Below are 18,335 nucleotides of genomic sequence, written 5' to 3' on the forward strand. Positions count from 1 at the left end.
TTCTGCTTTGCTTTTCTCCTTAACATTCTATATTGCTGCCATTTGATCCATTGCCTATCTCTCTCAGCTAGCTGAAAGTTATAAGGTCACCAACTTTATCTGTTTTTGTCTGTTGCCAATGTCCTGGTGTCTGGTACATAATACAGAATCATTTATTGAATAAATAGAGTGGAAAAATCAGCTGGATACGTGAGTGAATAATAGACATAGATGATAAATGTAGATATATAACAGATCAATAAATGATTGATAGATAAGACAAAGAGCAGAGTGGCCACAGAGACAGTGGATGCGGGAGGTGGTAAGGGGAAAGTCCTGGGATTAGTTACAAGGTTTCTAGCTCAGTTACATAGGTCAATATTAATGTCATCAACCAAGGGAGGGGTGAGAATGATGGTGAGAGGGAGGTGGGGAGACAGCAAGTTTGGTTTTGGACTTAGTGAATTCAGTTTGTCTGCAAAACCCTCCCAGGGGAGCTCTTCAGGGGGAACTAGAAATATGGATGTGAAATTAAGTAGACAGGAACTCAACATGTAGCTATCAGCTGGGTTGAGAGTATTGGCAAAGCCTTGTGATTGTTCTGAGGTGTGGGGTAGGAAGAAAGCTGTGGTGGAGAAGGGGAGAAAGCTATGATGGCTCTGGCACCTTTTGAAGGGCTGGCGGAGAAAAAGGAACCAAGGGGACTTAGCGAGGACCAGCAGAGAAGGAAACCACAGAAAAACTGGTACCAGGTAAAACAAGGAAGTATATTTCCAATTGAGAAAATGGTCAAAAACTTCAGATGCAACAGAAAACTAGCATGGATACATTTTTTAATATTTCCACAGGAACTTTCATTGGTTAGCATGGTGTGCAATGACCTCTGCAACTTGTTTCCTTTTTCATTTTTTTCCTCTGAGCCGATATAGAGACCAAAATTCTATTTCAATAGAGGCCAACCTCTGTCTCTGTCTCTAGGAATAGACAAATCCATAATGAGAGGATATTAATCTAAGTTGTTTTACTAACATCACAACTGTAATGACTTGAGCTGATCGTTAATGTGTACTCACTGGATAAAGAGCTCCTGTGGGGTAATTAATGGACACCATATGAAGTCATTGTTTTGAGTATGATTTACAGACGCTAACAGTTTGCTCGTCATTAATTGAAGTAAATGAGGCATGTTGAGGAAGTCAGTTATGAGTACTTGGCTGAAAGTGATAAAAAAAATTCTCTGAATTGCCACCCATCTTTGTTCCCCATTCTCTGTTCCTCCCTTCACTGCCATCTTGACAGAGTATCTATCCCCCTCAGATGGTTCTCTGCACATCAGGACCAATACTTCATGTCTGAGCATTCTTATCTAATCTTTTGTCCTGGTTGATCACCATCAAACTTCATCCTGGCTTGGAAAACTCATCAGTTTCTCTGATACTACTGCCATGGTTTGAATACTTGTGCCCCTAAACTCAACAGCAGCCCTATTACCAAATTCTTTTGTTGAAACTCTAACCATTAAGCTAGTAGGTCTTTAAAGGTGGAGTCCTGGTGAATCAGATTGGTGCCCTTCAGCCATGTGAGGACACAGGTAGAAAACAGCTGTCTAATCAACAACCATGTCTTCTAAAATTCAATCTTGGTTCTTCAATCTTTCTCCTACTTCTCTGTTTTAAAATTTGATATAATAGCTGATACCTTTTCAGATGTTGTTACAGGGAACATTCATATACATAGTTCTATACAAATTTTTATATACAAAACACTGTTAAGGATGTGGCCCATTCAATTCAGTGATCAGTCTGGGAGATTCTTTTATATTAGAGTTAAAGACGCTATGCTCACTTAGGATTCCACAAAGCAAATGATTTTGAGAGGGAGTATCTGATGAATATCTAAGGATGAGATTGGCATAGTCTAATTCAGACTGAGAACATGTCTAAACTAGTTCAATTAAGAAAATATCAACTCAGAAGTAAAATAATATGAAAATTAAGTGGCTAACCTTAGGATACATGCTAACTCCAAGATACAAACAGTTTAAAAGGCAGACATATTGAAACCAATTAACATTATCTGGAGAATTTATCACAGGGGTTAAAAGTTCACTATTTCATACATTCTTCTTTAAATTTATTTATTTTTATTGTAAAAAAAGTCAGGCAATGAGTATATTTCTTTTTGAACAGTGTCACCTCTTCTCTCGCGTTCTCCCAATTTTTTTCTCCCAACAGCCCCCACAAGCTTGCTATTTCACACATTCTTAATAAAGATTAATTTATTTACTATGGCACATGCTTAGTTTGCCACATGCTTGAGGTAAATCTCTTGTCTACAAGATTTAAGATTCAAATGTCATTATATAAATCTTTTAGAATCTGAAGAATAAATAAAAGGCACCCATGTATGTGAAAACCAAATCTTCAGTCACTTCTTTCAGATGCTGGGGTTGTCCTGGTACCTACTGACAGAAAGTCCTTAGATTCAAAGTTCAATATCAAGTTGCTTAAATGAATGATGGATGATAAAATGCAGCTAAAAACTACAATAAATAAACCTTTAAAAAAACAACACCCTAAGGCCCAGATGCAATAGTGATATTAAAGTTGCCAGCCCTTCAATGGAACTTTTCTATTTCTGCAAAAGAGCTATTATTTCCCTGGTCTACAGGCTTGACATGTTAAAAGATTGCTTTATTTCTGCTAACTCTTAATGATAGCCAGACATCTGTAATTACCATTTATTTTGTCTCATTTTCACAGCAACTATATGATCTAGGCTATGAGTTCTGAAACATGAATGGTATGGATTGGTTAAGTGTTCACCTAAGGCCCATGTGCTAAAGGCTCTGTTCCTATTCCATGGTGCTATCCAGAAGTGATGTAACCTTTAAAAAGTAAGGCCTAGTGGAAGTTAGGACATTGGGGGAATGCCCACAAAGGCAGACTGTGGGACTCTGATCCCAAAGATTTTTTTTTTGTCTTTTTTATTTCCTGGCTGCCATTAATGAGCAGTTTGCTCCCCACCATAGTATACTGCCTCACCCTCAGCCCCAAAACAAACAGGGAAACCAACAATGCACTCACATCTTTAAAACTATAAGCTAAAATGAACCTTTCCTCTTTTTAACTTTTCTATCTCAAGTATTTTGTTACAGTGAAGGAAAGCTAACACAATGGGTAGTAACACGGTTTCTGCAGTCATTCTCTGGTTCTAATCCCACTATTTCCATTATTTCTCATCAGATGAATTTGTGTGTGTGTGTGTGTGTGTGTGTGTGTGTGTGTGTGTGTGTGTGTGTGTGTGTGTGTGTGTGTGTGTGTGTGTGTGTTGGTCCTGGGGCTTGAATTAGGGCCTGGATGCTGTTCTTGAGCTTTTGTGCTCAAGGCTAGTGTTCTACCACTTGAGCCACAGCTCCACTTCCAGCATTTTGGTGTTTAATTGAGTGGATTTTCCTGCCTTGGCTGATTTTAAACTGCAACCCTCAGATCTCAGCCTCTTGAATAGCAAGGATTATAGATGTGAGCCACTGGTGCCCAGCTCAGATGAATTTTCTTGTGATTATGTTTTCCCCTTTTTAAAGGGTACTCAAAGGCTGTCTATTACAACTGGTCTTATGCAAACTAAGAACCTGGGTTTTGAGGCTTCTATCTTAAAATAATTTTGCAAACTCTAAAATTCTGTCTCCACTTTTAGAATCACCTTCATTATGAAAATAAATATTTAACAAGTGTTTGTCAAAGCAAATCAGCTAATTTTCATTTAATTTCTGTTTCATTACCATGATGGCTTGTCAGATTGCTTACCCATGACAGACTAGATGTGACTGAGAACATTTTATCAGGTCAGTGGTAATAGGTTCTATCACAAAGACTCTCAAACTCTGACTTCACCATGAAATGTCCTGTCTACCCTTCATTGCATACTTAGAATTTAAATGATTAATATCTCAGACAAATACCACTTGTCTCCTGCAAAGCAACATTAACAGATGTCTCTAGAATTAGTTTCTAATGCTTCTCTCTCTCCTTCCCTTCTTTTTTCCCTCCCTCGTTCCCCCCTTTTACTCCCTCCTCTTACTTCTCCTCCCTTCCCTCCCTATTTCTTTCTCTATCTTTCCCTCCCTTTCAATTACGGCAGGACAGGTAGCATTTGTGACTTGGTTGTACTAAAAAGGGATGGTTGACATCCCAAATGGGAAGGAACTAGATAAGAGACTTGATTTTGTCACGCAATTCAGAATGGTGTGCAGTTTGAAATTTAAGAATTGTTACTTCTTGACTGTTCCATCAGTCTTTTCAGAAAATGAGTCACCATAGACAGCTGAAAACACAGAAAGCAAAATCCACATACATACTTGAGACTACTGTATTCCTGAGCACAGACACACACATATGTCAAACTACTGTACACATGAACACAGACACATACAAAAGCAAAACAACTTTCCCAAATAGATTCCAGGGAAGAGCAGTTTCTGAGGAATTTTAATAAGGCTTACTTGTATAAAATCATCTTAATGTCAAACAAATTTTGGAATTGCTAGATTACATAAAGATTAAAGAAATGTATAATACACATCATATTATCTCTGGCTTTTAATCTTACTTTGTTTATGAGATTTTGTTACTACCCACGGGGGGAAAAAAACAACCCCACTAACCAAAAGCACTTTGGTCTTACCAATTTTGAAACAATCTGTTATTGACAAATGTTTTGCTAGCTCCTAGTTCAAACTCCCAGAGAGCTTTTATCTGAACTCTCAAGAGGCCTCATCACTAACATCTCAAATGGCTTCTGGAAGGAGGCAATGAGCATATCCTCAGGGCAGATGAAGAAGCAGGGAACAATGACCACCCACTGAGCCCCTGGTTCATGTGCCAGAGCTTTGGCCCTATCTGGCAAAATTGAGGCCAACCCTTAGCCAGAACACAACCATACACACTTGTCATTCCAGCTACTTAGGAGACAGGGCTAGAAGATTCACAGTTAGAGGCCAGCCCAGTCAAAAAGAACAAGATTATATCTAGAAAAAAGGTTAAAAAAAATTAAGGAAGGAGGCTGGAAGTGTTGTGCAAGTGGCAGAGCACTTGTCTAAACAAGTGCAAGGCCCCAAGTACCGACAAAACGAAATTAAAATTTAAAAAGATGTAGAGCCTAATGGAAGGTCATTAGGTTCCTGAATGAATTGACCTTTTGAGAGATTTTTTCCTTGTAGGAATATTGAGTTTGTTTTCAGGATGGCGAATTCCTGTAAAGCCTGAGTCTTTCTCGGAATCATTCTCCGGCTTTCTGTCTTGTCCTGCAATCTCTCTTTCCCTTGCCCATCGTCCACGTGAGGTTCTCATGAAAGCCTAGCCATGTCAGATTAAACAAAGTTACTCAGCCTCAGGTATTTCATTATAGCAATACAAAACAGACTAATACAAAGCCCTTAGCTGAGATGGACCAATTATCCATTGGAATGATCTAGAAAGATCAGATGTTTTGATTTGAGGAGAAGGGAGTGAAAGCTAAGAACCTATGTTTTAAACAAGTGCCTCAGAGAAGTCTAGTGTGGCCAGAACACAAAGCCTGACATTAGGAAATACAAGCCTAGCCCCTATCCTACTTCCTAATCCTACTGTTCTCCATAATGTGAGTACATAAGTCATCATTATTCATCTATATTCATTTTGAGGCTCCTTGGAGTAAAGAATCCAAGGTATTTTGGTCAGGCTTGACTAGTGACAAATATCATACTACAATTTTTTCTTAATTAATACATAAAACAAAAATGTTATACATATTAATGGGGTCATATAATGTCTCTCTCTCTATATATATATACATATATATATATATATATATATATATACACACACACACACACACTAGGTAATATTTAAATGTGGTTAAACATATTTAGCTCCTCAGAAATTTATTTCTTTATTAGAGAAACACTCAAAATTCACCTAGCCTTTGGAAAGATCTAGTACATAGTCACTTGGCCACTGTACAACAGTGAGTTGAGATTCCTTGCTTTTATCTAACTGTAATGCAGTCCCCATTTACCAACCTTTCCCCGTCTGATTCCCTACCCCTCATGACTCTCCCCAGTCTCTGGCAACAACTATCTTATTCTACATTCTATCAACTTTTAGAGATCCTGTAGATGAGTATAAGCTCATATGCTTGTCTTGCTGTGCCTGGTTTTTTTCATTTAACATAATGATCTCCAGTTTCACACATTATCACAAACGACAGGACTTCATTCTTGCTTGTGGTTAAATGGTATTCTGCATTATATATGTACCAGGTTTTCTGTGTCTAAATTTCCATTGACATTTAGGCTGATTTCATATATTGGCTATTGTTAAGTGGTGCACTAGTGAACATAGGAGAGCAGATATCTAAGACAATTCTGTTTTCATTTCCTTTGGAGATATACACAGCAGGGGTATTGTTCATTCACATGATGGGTCTACTTTCACTCTTTGAGGAAACTGTTTGCTGTTTTACATAAGGGTTGTACTAATTTACATTTTTATCAACAGTGCACAAGGGTTCTCTTTTCTCTACATCCTTGCTAACATTTGTTGTCTTCAGTGTTTCGATAATATCCCTTCTGAATAGTTTATGACAATCTGTCTTCGTGGTTTTATTTTTAATTTATTTTTTATTGTGAAAATACTGTACAGAGGGGTTACAATTACATGGGCAAGATAATGAATACATTTCTTATCAAGCATTGTAGCCTCCTCCTTTGTTTCCCCTTCCCATCCCTTCCCATCCTCCCCCCCCCAATCCTCCCCGGCCCCCCCCCTCCCCCGCACCAAAGTTGTAAAGTTCGTTTTCGACATAACGACTTGTACTTCTCATTGTTGCAATAGGTGTCTTCGTGGTTTTGATTTGCATTTCTCTGGTGGTTCATCATACTGAACGTTTGCCTATTTATCTGTTGGTCTATTGAATATCTTTTTTGGAGAAATGTCTGTTTGGTTCTATTACCATTTTTAAAAATCAGATTGTTTTTATCTTTCAGGTATTGAGTTTTCCTAATTCTTTATATATTTTTGATACCACACTCTTGTCAGATGCATAGTTGGCAAGTACTTTCTCCAAGTCTGTTAGTTGTCCCTACACCATTGATCATTTTGTTTGCTGGGTGGAAGCTTTTTAGCACGATTTTGTGTTATTTTTATGATTGCTGAGATCATTTATCTGACATAAACATTATAGTTCATGGCTGCACTGATTCTGGGCCCTTTATGGTGGCAGAAGCGGGTGGAGGAGACTGTTCACTTAATGGCAGACAAGAAACAGACAGATCAAGACAGAACAGAAACCCAGGATAAAATGTGGTCTTCAAGGACATGTTTCCAGGATCTACATCCTCTACTTAGGATCCCCCATCCTAAAGTTTCCAGAACTTCCAAAAGTAGGACCATCAGCTGCAGACCAAGCATTCAACAGGAGCCTGTAGGAGAGATTTTATATTCAGATCATAATAGTTGAAAGTTCATTTGTATTCTGTGCTTTTGAAATCTTTTTCCCCAAAATACTTGTCCATTCCAATATCCTGAAGCATTTTTCCTATATTTTCTTCTAGTAGTTTTCTTTCTTTTCTTTCTTTTTTCTTTTTTTTCCTCTGTTTTTAAAAATAGTTTTGGGTCTTATAGTTAAGTCTTTAATCCATGTTGGGTGGCTGGTGAGAGACAGGAGTCTAGTTTCATTATGCCACATATAGATAACTGTACCATTTATTAAAGACTATCTTTTCTCCAAGGTATGGGGTTTTATTGTGGGAACTAGGATTTTGAACCTGGAGCCTTACACTTATGAGGTTGGTGTTCTACCACTTGGGACACTCTTCCAACCTTTTTTGCTTTAGTTATATTTTAAATAGGGTTTCACACTTTTGCCCAGGATAGACTCACACCTCCTTCCTCCTATTCCATCTCCCATATAGCTAGGATTGCAAGCATGTCCAGCTTGTCCTTTAAGATAGAGTCCAACTAGCCCTTTTGTTTAGGCCTGGGTTAGTCTCAAACTATGTTTCCTTCAAGTAGCTGGCACTGGCTCTGTTCCAGAGACTTGGTCTGCAGGTGGGCCTGACAATGAGAGCTCTTAAGCTCTACTTCATGTTAGAATTCAACAGCTCAGTTCCAACAGTTTCAACAGTTCCAAGGCCTCCCTTCCCCTAACCCCATCTCAGAGTATGAGTTGACCAGACTGTGCTATTTTCCTACTAGGAAAAGTAGTCCTTTGGCCACCTAGGCTGATACTAGGCTGTGTCACAGCTGTATCTCCTAAAGGATCTACACACTCACAAGGGTGCATTAAGGCCTTCCCTGCCTTTGGCAGTTGTGCAGGCTAAAACAGGAGTCAGTCCTGTTTCAGTCCCATTAGAAGGCACAGGTTTCTACCTAGGACTCTGCCTTCAAATGGGAATGTTCTAGAAGTCCATCTGTGAGCATTAACCTGGCAAAGGGTATGCTGATTGAATTTAAGGGATGGGTGGTAGTAGAAACAGTCCCTTTGCCACCAAGCCTGGCCATAAATTGGGTTGTACCTCAGCTTCCCAGTTACATGGGCACACAGGTGGCTGCCTGGTGGTGGGTCCACTGTAAAGGCTTTGTCTGTGAACTCTGGCCTATACATGTGACTTTCAGTTTCTACCAGATGTGTGCCTCCGTGGGCCTGACACTTGGCTCTGAAACAAAAGCCCTATGCTAGTTTTCCTGCCCTACTGGGCAGCAGGCAGGGTCCTCCGCCTTGTTTTGCTGTCATCGTTGGTGGGGGTAGAGCAGAGGCTTCAGTGGACTACCAATCCCAGCAGCTCAGGTTGTGGATACTTACCTGATGATAGAGTTCTTGGGATTCTATTCAGCACCTCTTACATAACAGTGTGCCTAGGCCTAAGGCCTAAGGCCTAAGACCTAGATTAAATCTCTCTCCCTTCCTCAAATGTAAGGTATCTCCATGCTGGGCTGCTGGAAGCTGGGTCAAGAGGGATGCGGGAAACTCTTTCCTTCCTACCTTGGCCAATGTATCTTTTCATTTCCTTATGTTAAAAGCAGGCACTATGGTCTCTCGCCTGATTTCCTTAGTTCTTGTGGAGGGCATTCAATTTGGGGCACCTGTGGGGAGAGAAAACAGGAGGGTATAACTCAGCCACTGTCTTGCTCCATTTCTGATTCTATAAGTTAAATAGGATAATCAGCACTTTCAAAGCAGAACTGAAGACACAAAAGGAGAAAAGGGCTCCTTTGGTGTTAACTCTGGTTATTTCAATATGGTTAAGAAGGTGGAGTTTCCAAGAAAAGCCACACAAATGGGCAAAGAGGAACAGTTTCATAAAGACAAAGAGAATGTAGCTATATCTAAAACTCTGAAAAAAAATATATATCTCATTTAAAATCTACTGGTAAGAGAAACATGCTAATTAAAAGTGTTTGATATTACATAAATGTTTGCAGTTTCTATGATGTAAATATCAGATAAATAAGCATATCAAGGTAAGGGGTGACATTGTCCAAACAGAAGCATACTAATTACTTGACTTATATAATTGTAAACCCTCTGTACATCACCTTTATAATAACAATTTAAATTTTTTTAAAGAAGTGTACAGCATTACTTTTGAAACACTTTAAAATTAGATATATTTCATAAAATAATATAGTTTTAATATATTACTTATAGTTGATTTCAACACAAATTGCCACAAAAGGGCTTTAAATCTCACTGTGTAAAAATTAACCTTATAAAATTTGCTCCAAAATATTGTCAGCCTATTTTTTCAAGAAGATCCTTGAACTGTCACTTAACTTGGATCATAGTTATACAACAGCATTTTGGCCCAGCCAAGTACATTGCTTGCTCATAGACAAGCCCAACATGGGAATTCTGTTGATTCCCGTCTCTCCAGTGGCCAACTTGACAAAATTCCAACTCAGTAAATGTTTTTAAGGTCTCTACCAGCAGAAGGAAAGAAACGGGGAACTCGGTGGCAAATTTTGCTCAGATTTCATTAAGCAAGCAAGTCACATGATCACTTCTAACCTCAAAGAGGTAGAGGAGGTGGTCTTAACACTTGCCTTTTAGGAGAACTGGAGTATTTCCTACCAGTCCCACTGATAACCTCACTTACCTTGGTCCATGGCACAGTATTAGAATGCTCCCCAATGCTGTGTCTAGGACTTGTTCTTTCAGTCCAACAAGTGTATGCTAACAAATCAACTATCATAAAACATTTAACTACTTTAGAGTCATATTAAAGCAAGGTCCCCTTTTGTTTTCTCAAAATCAGTTCTAGAACATCTAATTTGGGAGCAATCAGGGTCCTGGAAGGACATTTAAGTTGGTAGCACAACTAGGACAGAGATGACTGCTAGTCACAAAAGTATGGCATCCCTCCCCCATCACCACCCCGTAAGGTAGAGCCTAATACAGCAAAAGCTATATTTTTCCAGTTTACAATCCTTACAACAGTACATTGAAATGTAGATGGAAGTGCTGTTTGCTACTTTCACACCCAGCTTATACAACCTCAGACACCATTCTCGATTCTTAATCCTAGGCTGGGTTTTCCATGCCTGAGACAATCTTTAAAGCCACTTCAAAAGGATGATTTGTTTAAAAAACTAGGATTGACCTTGATAATGAAAAGGTCAACTGATTGCTTTGTTGAGTGGCAACAACCCAAGTACAACAACTTAAAGATAATAATAAGTGGAAAGAAAAGGTCAACCCGTAGCTATCTACAACTCTCTTCATTTTCTTCCGTACAGTCTCTGGCTTACTGCACTGCCTGATCAGAAGAGAAATTCATGGCAAAGAAAGAAAGAATTGCATTGCTGTAGAGGCATTTGGAAAAGGAAACAGGATAAGCCACTGCTTTCTAGTTTTGTAAAAGCCTTTGCTTATCATTACTACTCCATATAGAGACGATGTAAACATCACATCGATGGCCACCTAAGGCTGGAGGGCTACATTCTAAGTGTTTCATGACAGAAATAATTCATGATGCATGAAATTAGATGTATGATAATGCTTAGATTTCATCATACCCATTACAGTTTTATTAACTATAATACACTGTGATAAACATAATGTTAAAAGTTTGCCAAATTTATTTTCTTGCTTCTGTGGTCAGATGAATAGGCTGTATTTCCAACCACTCCTAGCATTCAGTGAGTCACATGACAAAGTTTTGGTCAATGGGAAGTGTGCACAAGATGCGTAAGCCATTCTCAGACTCAATGGAGAACTGGAGGCTGGGGGAGGAGAGCAGAACCACTAGTGAGAAGAAGCTAAGTCCTGAATGAAGGAATGCTTAGAATAGCACCTCCCCTTCCCAACCTATTTGCCCCATGAAGTGAGACGAAGGAAGTGGTGAAATATTATCACCCTAGCTCACGGCTTCATAAAGTTGACAAGAAGGGAACATCTCAACTCTGCAGAGCTGCAAGTGTCCTGCAGGCAGCAGCTGCTTGTGTCAGCACATAAAAAATACTCAATAATGAATGCTGAAGGAATGGATGAACAAATAGGACTGAATGTAGCAATTAGTGAATGAGCGAATGGAATTCCTAAATTCCTCAGATGAGAGACTCATTTTCTCCAAATAAGTTCAAAAGTGACCGAGTTTTCTTTCTGACATTCTGTCTAGTTCCCTATCCCTCCAAGCTAACACAATATGGAGTGACTAGGCAAAGATTAGAGCTTGGGAGAGCCAAATACAATAGCTTAGAACTGACCTCACCTTAAACTAGAATGTTCAAAATTGAAGGGAGAGAGAAGAGGGAGACAGGATGACACTCAAATGTTGAAGAAATTATGGAAAGTTTCACTTTTAGATTTTTTTAAGTAAACACTTAAAATAAGACTTATTTTTCAAACCTTAATTGACATACAACATACAGAAAAGTGTCCATTGCTTGGGCAGCCTAATGAATTTTATAAACTGATCTCACATAAAGCCTGCAACCTATACACACACACACACACACACACACACACACACACAAGGCCTCCAATCCAGAGTCCCTTCCCCTTCAAATCATTGAACACTGATGTTTAAAGAAAATGAAGGGTGGCAAGAAAGAAGGCCAAAAAAAAAAAGGTGACCATTCTCACATTTATCTTAGAGGCGCAGAGACTGGGGCAGAAGGCCACACCCAAAGGGAACTCAAACTCTCACACCCCACAGGGTCTTTCTACATCTGCAGAACATATTCATGTGATTAAACATTCTCAAATAAAGGGTATTTCCAGAAAAGGCAAGCCAAGCTTTGCAGGCAAAGGTAGCTTTGGAAGGCCTCAGAAGCACCTCCTGCTACAATGTCACTGTAGCCTTGTGATCAGGTCTTAGAACAGACTCCATCCCAGCCATGGATCTACCCCATCTTCCTCTCTTCCAGGCAATGTCCTTGATCTGGGGGGAGGATGGGAAATACCATGAACAGTGAATGAAGGAATCACAGGTGGTTTGGAAATATGTTAAGAACAAGTATGTGTGGGGAAAAGTGGACATGTAGGCAGGCAATTAGAATGATATGTAAGCAGATCAATAAAAACCCTTGACAATCTCTGATGGCCGTGAAGGCAGAGTTCAGGGGCGTCTCTTCAGTAAGCCACTTCCATGAGAGAACTTCTAGCTCACAAGGAGTCTTAGTATAAATCAGCCAATGTTGCAAGGGAACGACAAAAGGGGTCTAGAGGACGAATTTCTAAAGCATTGAGGCTCTTTATGTTAGTCAAACTGGGGTCTTTCTTAAGTTCACAGTCCATTTCCCTCCATCTTTCAGTGTTTCAATAGGAGGCAAATTGCTACATTTTAAGTCAAATGGTTCAATGGGAAAGAGTTGCTATCCAAGATTTGATTGGTCTGAAAAGCTTTCTTGCACAATATCTGTAAATGCAAGGGATTCTAGTGATGAAAGACAGTGAAAAAGAGAATGAATAAAACTATCCATTCCACAAACATGTATCAAGACCCTTGCTTCATGTGTTGCAAGCTCTGCTGATCAAAGCAATGAACTAAGCTGACACTCATCTTAGAGAATTCAAACATCTGTTAAAAAAGGCAGCCAAGGGACATCTATCCTCCCCTGAGAGAATCATGGTGGTAGCTGCTGCCGACAAGCTATGAGGCCTGGAGCAGCCACTTGACCTCTCCGTGCCTGTTTTCATCATCTATAAATAAGGATAGCAGTAGTGTCCCTCTCCTTGGGATAAATGGACATGCTCAAGTGCTTAGAACCATAAAGACACATAGAAAGAGCTATAACAAGTGACTGTTGATGTATTATTGTTACGTAGCTACCAATGTGGGAAATTTTCCAAAATCAGGAAGCCCCCACCCAGAGATTACTCAACCTGAGTAGTGGCAAAGCATGAGGATGAGGGAAGACTGTACAGGAGAGGAGAGAATATGGGAGGGAATAGAGGGAGCAGCACTCAGAGGTACAAATGTGGAGAAACCCAGCACGTATAGGAACAGAGATTAGTTTCATTCAGTCGTTCAGGTGATTTGGAAGTTGAGGCAGATTGTTAAGGAAAGATCACAAAACATACTGTGTATACTGTACTGCCATGCTAAGTAACTGGGATTTGTAAAAAGCTATTTACTTAAAAAATGTTTCTAGAAATGTGTGAGGTACTTTTTAAACTGTGTTGGCAAAGTTTAACTGGACAAGGAAATCAAGAAAAGTGAACTAGTTGGCCCATTTCTTTTAATGGAGAGTGAGCTGAGCACAATAGCTCATGTCTGTAATCCTAGGTATAAAAAAGACATTGAGCCAGGCACCAGTGGCTCACATCTGTAATATTAGCTACTTACGAGGCTGAGATCTGAGGATTGCAGTTCAAAGCCAGCCTAGGCAGGAAAGTCCATCAAACTCTTATCTTCAATAAACCACCAGAAAACCGGAAATGGCACTATAGCTCAAGTGGTAGAGCGCTGCTGAGGGACAGCACTCAGGCCCAGAGTTCAAACCCCACTACCAACAACAACAACAACAAAAAAGACAGATTGAGAGGTTCAAGGCCAGCCCAAGTCAAAAAGTTCATGAGACCCTCATCTCAACCAATAAAAAGCTGGGTGTGGCCAGGTACTGTAAACCAGCCACTCAGGAGGCTATTTTAGGATTGAAAATTATAACCAGCCCAGAAAAATACAAGAATTCTTATCTCCAATTAGCCAGAAAAATGCTGGAACTAGAGAAGTAACTCAAGTGATAGAGTACCAGTTATGAACAAAAGAATGAAGGAAGCCTCTGGGAAAGTTTTCCTTTCTGAAAAACAAGCACACAAGAAGACATGGCCTCTTCTTCCTTGGTATGTCATGTGTTGGTATGACACGTTGGGTTTCATAGCTGCTAAAGCAGCTAAAACAGAATAGTGCAAAATGTATTTTCAATTAGTTTATTCTGTTGAGAATTGGTGATTTCTAGCAACTTCCTAGGAGATAAATAGAATGGTTATTATCCTTTTGGTAGATTCAAAAGCCAAGAGAGATGAAATGGCCAGTGCAGGATGGCAAAGAGAGCAGGAGTCATGGATCCCTGGATTCTACAACACCATGATGCGGTTAGACTGCTTTGACCACGTATTATCACACGGCACTTACGTTTCCATCCGCATGGTATTCTGTCTCTCCAGCTGCACCATAAATCTCTCTGAATTCCACTGCAAAGAGCTTTCCTCATAATAAACAACGAATTTTAATACTTCATCTGTTTCCTGATCATTGACTTCCGACTGTCTTTTTATTTTCTAATCTGTTCCATCTTGGCATTTCCATTTAACTGGATATGATATAGAAGGCCAGACTCTTGTATTTGCTTTCACCCAAAATGATTTTTATGCCTAGTATCTTTAAGACACAATACTAGCTCCATACAGATTTAAACAAGAGAAAATTAAGAAACATGTAAATAAACAGAAAAGGGTGATGTTCATTTCTACTAATAATCTCATTAGTAAGACAGCCTTGACAAGGAAGAAGAGGAAGGAGGTATTTGCTATTACTGCTGCCTGGAAACATTTCAGTCAAATTTAGTAGTAGTCAAATTTCAGTGGCTATATTAGGATTTAAGACCACAGTACTATCAATCTCAAACCAACAATAAAGCCTAAAGAATTTGCAAACTTAGTCATAAGGCAGAGATTATTTGAATACTTGAACATTTGACTATTTCCTTCAGATGCAAAGGGACCCAAGCTTCATTTTCAGCATTTTTTTGTGGTTAACTGCCTTCAAACCTTGGGCCCCAGATCCTAGATTCCTGGAGGTAAGCCACCAATGTCCAGCACAAGTATTCTCATTTGGGGAAGATAAGTCCCTGTTAAGTCTGCTTGGGAAAAATGGCCCCTTCCCTTTGTTCTCTCTCCATGCAGAAACGGGAGATAGACCCCTGCCCTATTACTCCCTCCATGCAGAACTGCACACGGCCCTCCCTAGAAGTCCCCACCCAGCATCTGTAACCGCCAGGTAACTGGTCACTGTGCACCTGGGGGCAGTGGAAGGTCACCCAGGCTCAGTCAACTGCAATGGTGTCAGATCTCTCTCTGCCATTATTTTGAGCTGCTACACTCCACACCCTATTCTAGAGTGCAACCTAGTGGCTCTCCCAATACATTCCTTTCTATCAGGACCACCGTGGCAGTCTCCTTTTGGCAACCCTTAGAATCCCCTCTAAGTATTTGGGGGGGGGGTCCGGTCGTGGGGCCTGAACTCTGGGCCTGGGTGCTGTCCCTCAGCTCTTCAGCTCAAGGCCAACGCTCTACCACTTGAGCCACAGTGCCACTTCCGGCTTTTTTTTTTTTCTTTATGTGGTGCTGAGGAATCGAACCCAGGGCCTCAGGCATGCAAGACAAGCACTCTACCACTGAGCCACCTTCCCAGCCTCCCCCCCCCTAAGTATTTGGGAGGCAGCCTTTGCCTGCTGATGTCAGCTATTAGAGTACTATTTAAAAAGCTAAGACCTGAGGGGACTATGCCAAAGGAGATAGAACAGATCAAAGAATTGTTATCTTGATATCAGAGTGGTTCAGAGGAAATTATAATCACATACTTCTAAGAGACCTATAATTACACATGAGACTTGTGAGGCCCACTCCATCCTTCTAGTTGTCCCTGGAGCTCAGCTGGAGTTCATGGGAGCTCATGGTGGAAGATGAACTCTGGTGTAGGGACCCCTGGGAGGGAGAAGAGAGGGCAGCAGTTCAGCAGCTGACCATGCCTGGGGATTCTAGAAGAAATTGAGGTGGCCCAAAAGATAAAGATCTGCTTTAAGAATAATTTAGGATGACTTCTCTGTGTTCTCTAATTCCATGGGAATCAGGAGTCATTTCCTAAGGGACATCTGCCTGATGCTGTAACAATGTAGCTCCCTAAATTTCTCAGGATTCCAAGCACCCTCCTTCTATTTTGTCTGCAATTAATCATTGTTTATAGTAAGTTCCCACTCTCAACACAGTGTGCTCTCAATACAGTGTACTCTCGCACATGAACACACACACACACACACACACACACACACACACACACACATACACATACACACAAAATAAGAAGACCCCAGGATTTTCTCTGAGCTAGTGACATTTTGGGTTCTAAATGCTCTGGAGAGAGAGAGAGAGAGAGACAGACAGACAGACAGACAGACAGACAGAGACAGAGACAGAGAGACAGAGACAGAGACAGAGAGAGAGAGAGAGATCTTACTGCGCCAAGGAAATGAGCTCCCAGGCATTCCCTTTAACTCAGTTTTCAAGATCAATAGTTTCCCCTTCCCTGCCCCTCAGTGACAATGTATGAACCAGGGTTTATTTGAATTCCCATGAGGGAAATTCCCATGAGCTTTATTTAGCTCTTGAACTCCTCCTAGCAAGGGATGTAATAGTGTGGTTATGAGGCTATTTCTTCTTATAACTGGCTACAAAATAATACTCCATTTGTTTATGTTTCATGCATATTTTTGTTTGAATCTCTAATTTTAATTTTTTTGGGATTTCTCATTTTTGAAACATTACTTCAAAGAGCCCAAACAAAAGGTAAACACTGCTCACTCTCTTTTTCTTGCTCTCTGTGTTGTAACAGGAAATGCATTTCTGACACTTTTAAAATGAGCAATCACATGTATAATCAACTTGGTTAAAACTTCCTTCCTGGTAACTGCAACACTTCCTCTGCATCTGGATATGAAGGGAGCCCCAGAAAAGCGGAAGAATTGAGAGGTGCGCTGGGTAGGTTTGAATTTGTTTCGTTTTCAAAATATTAAACAAATGAACCCTCTGCATCATTACCTCCTCCGCTCTATCAGGTATTATTTCCTTTGATCTTTTTTTTTTTTTTTTTTACCCTTTGTTAATCTGACCTGGAATAGTAACACACTTCCTCCTTGACTAGAATATTTTTATCAGGATTTCATGTTTTACTGCCTGGTCCAGCCTAGACTGTGGATATCCACAGGTTCCGGCAATAGTTTACAGGTGCATTGGCTCTTTTCTGTTTTTGTTTGGGAGGAAGAGGGAAGACCAGGGCTATACAAGCCAGGCTTCATATTCTTACAAGTGCAGGCTTAGAAAATACTGTACTTACAGTGAGTCTAACATCGTTTCAGAAAAGGAGAAAGCTCCAGAGCCTCAACCATGAAGGCATCCAGTGAGTATTTGGTCAGTGTATGCTTTTTGCTGAATCTTCTATTGTATAAGACCATTTGAAATAACCAAGGTAAACATTGCTGTGTGTTTGTATGTTTTCTTGTTGTAGACCTGCATTTGTGCATGTTTTATTTCAAGTGCGCATTTATTTCCATGTATCTTATGGTTTCTTTATTTTTTAATTAATCTTTTATGTAGCAAAAGATCAAAGTGAATGTTTTAGGCTGCAAGGGACAGTTGTTTTGGTCAGTTGGTTTCATTTACTTACTAAGTATAACTACATTATATTTTAAGAGAAGGGCTATCAACTTTAAAAATAAGTTAAGGCAAGATTTAAACATAAATTTAGATCTAGTAAGACTTGCTTTTCTTATCTTTGCATCAAACTGTTCTTTAGGGTAAATATCAAGTGTTCCACTGTGCTTAAGGGAATAAGTAATTATGAACCTCCTTAACTTCGGTTATGTGGGAGACTGTTGATGCTTACTTAGTAAAAAAGACACTACAACATGGTGATAGTAAATACTCATTTCATGTTTCAATTTTAATATGTTTACAATGATATTTGATAGGTTTCTTTTTGCAGTGTTTCATATTTATACTTAAAATGTTTTACAGAGAGGAGACACCTGTTAAACATTTTCATAAGGAGTGGATAAGTTAAGTAGATGTGGATAAGTAAATTCTTGGTAGTGATGGAA

The 18,335-nt window shown here is 39.7% G+C and overlaps 1 protein-coding gene and 1 long non-coding RNA gene across 9 annotated transcripts in view; both read left to right on the forward strand.

Moving 5' to 3' along the window:
* Positions 1 to 599: 599 nt before the first annotated feature.
* LOC122111958 lies at positions 600 to 14,699 on the forward strand. The gene is made up of 2 exons (XR_006148062.1): positions 600 to 731; positions 14,466 to 14,699. It is a non-coding gene; the product is annotated as an uncharacterized LOC122111958 (long non-coding RNA).
* Positions 14,700 to 17,148: 2,449 nt separating this feature from the next.
* Pik3cg (phosphatidylinositol-4,5-bisphosphate 3-kinase catalytic subunit gamma) overlaps positions 17,149 to 18,335 on the forward strand; it is a 35,172-nt gene continuing 33,985 nt past the window's right edge. For 2 of the 8 annotated variants that reach the window (XM_042684699.1, XM_042684700.1), the window contains exon 1: positions 17,357 to 17,635. The gene's annotated coding sequence lies outside the window, so the exon portion shown is untranslated. The other 6 variants (XM_042684694.1, XM_042684696.1, XM_042684698.1 and 3 more) reach the window with 6 other exon arrangements.

The sequence above is a fragment of the Dipodomys spectabilis genome, unplaced genomic scaffold, assembly GCF_019054845.1.
Source record: "Dipodomys spectabilis isolate Male_0828 unplaced genomic scaffold, ASM1905484v1 ptg000089l, whole genome shotgun sequence".
NCBI lineage: Eukaryota > Metazoa > Chordata > Mammalia > Rodentia > Heteromyidae > Dipodomys > Dipodomys spectabilis.